Genomic DNA, 5000 nt, shown 5'->3' with positions numbered 1-5000 from the left:
GAGAACCCAACACGAATTGGCACAAGCGACGAATAAAGGAATCCCCGAGAACTAGAACACGGGGGAGAGCCATCAAATACGTACTAGAGACATAAAAGGGAGAAAAAATGGGGTACTCGCCTAAAAATTCCGAGTTCCAAAAATTGCGAAAAATCCGAGTTCCAATAGATAAGCAAATTGTGATGGTGTGCGGCTGAAAAGGGGTGAGCGCGATGTAACGCGCGCTTATATATGTATGTCACTGGTAGGGTGCTAGATTCTGATTGGAAGAAAACGTGAACCACGAGGTACCTCCCTCCTGAGCATGCGTACCACTGTTTAAACAAAAACCTTGCCATAAACACCCATTATGATAACGTCATAATGGTCTCTTATATTTCTACGTTGTATCGGCCCTAGCTTGCGCAAAATATTTAGTTCCGTCGAGAAAGAGCCCAAGCTCAAATTTTGCCAACATGGAAGGGTCGTTAAAAATCGTCTGGTGTAACACATCGTTGCCGCAAAAAAGTTGCGTTTAAAGTTGTCTCTTGTAACATGGATAAAACGTACAACGGCGTTAAAAATCGGCTCGTGTAACATCACCTTAAAGTTAGCAGAAATTAATCATCATCATCATCATTTTCGTTGCCCTCATCATCATCATCATCATTATTATTATTATTATTATTATTATTATTATTATTATTATTTTATTTATTTATTTTTTATTTTTTTATTATATATATATATATATACCGTAGAATGAAGAAATGAAACCCATCCCGTTAATCAACTGATTAATTATAGCGAATGAAAAACATGAAGAATTGCCCTGAGCGTGATTTGAACCCACGTCCCCCTGAATACCAGTAGGGTGTGATGACCACTACACCATCAGGACAACCACGCTGGCAACGCAGCTATCGAGACAGTGAATTGGCTTATCGTGAGTATCCCGGGATTCTTTCACGGGTGGGATGGGAAAGCCTAAACCCCTTCATAGCCTTAAACCTAAGGATCGACTAACGATTCACAGGCAAACACCAACTTAGGCATCAGCTAATCAGAGGGATCAAGTTAAGTAATGGTCCGGCTAAGAAGCAGGCAGAAAAACAATAGCCCGCGGCAATAGCGTCGGTTAGTTAAAATGTGCCAACATTTTTAATCAAATTAAGTTCGGCTGTTCCCATTGGTGTAAGCCGCTAAAAGCGCGAAATTTGAATTTCAATGAAAAATGTAATCGACTTGCCGTCTAAAAAATTAGATTCTGTCTCGTAGAACAAATCATTATGCCTTCAAAAACTATGTTTGTAAATATCGTCAAGATTCTATGCGCCATTTGCCGATTGGCGAATGGCGCATAGAACAATGCCCAAATTTGGCCGAGAGACAGAGATCAAGGGCATGGGGAAGAAGAAATCCAAAAAAGGCTTTTTTTTCATTTTTTCCTCATCTTTTTTCGACATTTTCCGATATTAGCCAATCAGATGCCTCGATTGGAGCAGCAGCTTCTAAGTACTTTTGCCGCTGGGCTGCCTGCTTCTTAGCCGGACCATTACTTAATGATGCAGGCTTATTTATATAGACCGTAGAATGAAGAAATGAAACCCATCCCGTTAATCAACTGATTAATTATAGCGAATGAAAAACATGAAGAATTGCCCTGAGCGGGATTTGAACCCACGTCCCCCTGAATACCGGTAGGGTGTGATGACCACTACACCATGGTTTCAAGTGAACTAGTTTTCGTTCATATATTCGATCTACAGATCTGTTTCGTGGGAGTGTATCCCACTCGTCAGGACCTAGATGACAATGTTAATTCGTGGGTTTTTATATACCATTCCCTTGAAATTACAATAATTAGGTGTTTTATGTAAAAATTTGTTTGCATGCCTACAAGTGTTCGCAAGAACCAGTGCCTTACTAAGGGCATCGTATACCAAGCCATCGTAACAACAGAGCAGGGGAGTGAATGCTACGTGGGTTTAACCGACACAGACTTTAAGTCTAGATTTGCCAATCACAAACAATCATTTAGAAATGAAGTATACAGCAACCAAACTGAGCTCAGCAAGCATGTGTGGCAGTTAAAGGAAGCGGGAGTAGATTACACGATCAGATGGAAAATTCTTGATAAGGCACAGGCATACTCTAATGCAACCAAAAGATGCAAATTGTGCACGCTAGAAAAGTTCTACATTATATGTAAACAAGAGCTTGCCACCCTCAACAAAAGAACAGAACTTGCGAACACTTGTAGGCATGCAAACAAATTTTTACTAAAAAACACCTAATTATTGTAATTTCAAGGGAATGGTATATAAAAACCCACGAATTGACATTGTCATCTAGGTCCTGACGAGTGGGATACACTCCCACGAAACAGATCTGTAGATCGAATATATGAACGAAAACTAGTTCACTTTCTCTTACTAGACGAAGCTCCAATATTGTCGAGCACTCTTGAGGAAAAATCGGTCACATATCCAGTGTTTGTTTGTTTGTGTGTATATATATATCTATATATATATATATTATATATATATATATATATATATATGAATAATCAGGACACGATCATACTTTTGCCTCTGGTTTTCATACAGGCCAATAAGCGCAACGAGTTGATTAGTAAATGTAGACACAATGAGAAATACCTATTGAAGAACGTTAGGTAAATAGGAGCGTGCAACACGAACGGCCATGTATGACTAAAAAGCGGTAATCTTCAACGAATAAAATCACTCTCGGTTACACACTGATGAGTGCAGGACAAACTAAACGTCCTGTACGAAACAGGCCTGTATGAAAACCAGAGACAAAAGTATGATCGTGTCCTGATTATTCATTCATTTATAATTGCCCTACCGCATGGTATAGAGCACTCTTAGTACAGCAAATACAAGCTTACTTTACGTATATATATATATATATATATATATATATATAGATATATATAGATATGTAGACTTGAACTAGGTCAAAAACATTTATTTGCTACTCTGAGTTTCATGCTTCTCACGAAGCAATCATCAGGCAACTGCCAAAAAGAAGGAATACATGGTGTTTTGCAGTGATTTAGAAAATAACGGTAGCAATCCACTATAGGCTGGGGTGCATAGCAACGGTTAAACAATACAAACTGTTTCCAGTGAGCTGCTAAAAATAAGCCTTAAATAATTACGCTATTGAGAAGGAATTTCTTTGCATGTCTGCAACTTGTTACAAGCTCATTTCTGTTGTTAAGGGTCGCCAAATCTGGTCTACAAATTATATAGTATTTCTCCCACAGACATAAATTACACTTCTTCGTTACATTTGAATAGGATCTCGCATGCCTAACAATCCGCCATTTAATGTGATAGTCGACTTTCTTGTCTTTCAAACCCCATACATATTTACTGAGTTCAGTGGAATTTCTGTAGCGTTCATTTCTAAAGGAACATGTGTGGTTTCTATAACGTGATTTGAATGATGTGTCGCAAAGACCGATGTAAGTTTGCTTTGACTGAGATGTTGTGACCTCTGCTTGATAGATAGTATTCCGCACGTTGCACTTTCCGTCTAGAGGGCAGGATCTTTTGTCACGGCAGTTGCAAGTGTTGATAGTTTGAGCGGGTGGATTTGATGACTTGTTAATGACGGCTTTATTTTGGTTGGAGATAATTGTTTTTACATTGCTCATGCAGCTATAACTAATTTTGAGAGTGTTCCGGTTGAAAATTCTGTAGCTAAAAAACTTGGATTAGACAACCGTATCGAAAAACTTGCAGAGAATGAAGCTTTCATAACCTTGAAAGATCACAAACCTGAATTTCACGACCATCCAACATGCCGCCTTATCAACCCCTCCAAATCCGAGATTGGTATAATTAGTAAGCGCATTTTAGACCAGATCAACACCACCATAATCCAAAAGACACAAATCAATCAGTGGAAAAATACGACCAGCGTACTGAACTGGTTCAACGCCCTACAGCACAAAGAAAACCTCTCATTCATATGCTTTGATGTATGTGACTTCTACCCCTCTATCACGGAAAAACTGCTTGCCAAAGCACTCGACTTCGCCAATAACTACAGACCCATCAGTGCCGACGAGAGAGAAATCATTTTCCTCTCCAAGCAATCTCTACTGTTTTCCAATGACTGCCCTTGGGAGAAAAAATCCTCTGCCAGCCGATTCGACATAACAATGGGATCTTTCGATGGCGCTGAAACATGCGAACTAGTGGGTTGTTATTTATTGTCCTGTCTAACCAAAAAGTATGGCAACAGCATCGGCCTGTATAGAGACGACGGTTTGGCAGTTTTTAACTCAAACCCTCAACAGATCGAAAGAATCAAGAAGGGCTTCTGCCAAATTTTCCGTGAAAACGACTTAAAGATCACAGTCGAAGCAAACATCACCAAAGTAAATTTCTTAGACGTCACCCTTGACCTCCAATCTGGAAAGCATTATCCCTACACAAAAGAAGGAAACATCCCACTCTACGTTCACAAGAAATCCAATCACCCCCCATCCATCCTAAAGAACATACCGGAATCCATAAACAAGCGCCTCTCTGAAATTTCTTCCGACAAAGAATCATTTGATAAAGCGAAAGAAACCTACGAAGATGCACTCAACAAGAGCGGCTACATATATAATCTAACCTACAGAAAAACAACTCCAGAAACCAAACACCGCAAGAATAGGCCTAGAAACATCACCTGGTTCAATCCTCCGTACAGCCAAAACGTCAAAACAAAAGTTGGAAAGTGTTTCCTCACCCTAATCGGCAAGCACTTCCCAAAATCACACCCTTTACACAGAATTTTCAACCGGAACACTCTCAAAATTAGTTATAGCTGCATGAGCAATGTAAAAACAATTATCTCCAACCAAAATAAAGCCGTCATTAACAAGTCATCAAATCCACCCGCTCAAACTATCAACACTTGCAACTGCCGTGACAAAAGATCCTGCCCTCTAGACGGAAAGTGCAACGTGCGGAATACTATCTATCAAGCAGAGG

At 39.6% G+C, this 5000-nt stretch overlaps 1 protein-coding gene across 2 annotated transcripts in view; it reads right to left on the bottom strand.

Annotated features, from left to right (window-relative positions):
* LOC138036619 (uncharacterized) overlaps positions 1 to 5000 on the bottom strand; it is a 12480-nt gene that overhangs the window by 5796 nt on the left and 1684 nt on the right. Inside the window, exon 1 of one of the 2 annotated variants that reach the window (XM_068882751.1) lies at positions 1 to 153. This exon is cut by the window's left edge and continues 1451 nt beyond it. The exons of the other annotated variant lie outside the window; for it this stretch is intronic. The gene's annotated coding sequence lies outside the window, so the exon portion shown is untranslated. Of the gene's footprint in view, positions 154 to 5000 lie in introns of those variants that run through there. 2 annotated transcript variants of the gene reach the window in all.

Source organism: Montipora capricornis, unplaced genomic scaffold (genome assembly GCF_036669925.1).
Source record: "Montipora capricornis isolate CH-2021 unplaced genomic scaffold, ASM3666992v2 scaffold_491, whole genome shotgun sequence".
In the NCBI taxonomy this organism is placed as follows: domain Eukaryota; kingdom Metazoa; phylum Cnidaria; class Anthozoa; order Scleractinia; family Acroporidae; genus Montipora; species Montipora capricornis.
This window is presented reverse-complemented; position numbering and strand designations above follow the sequence as displayed.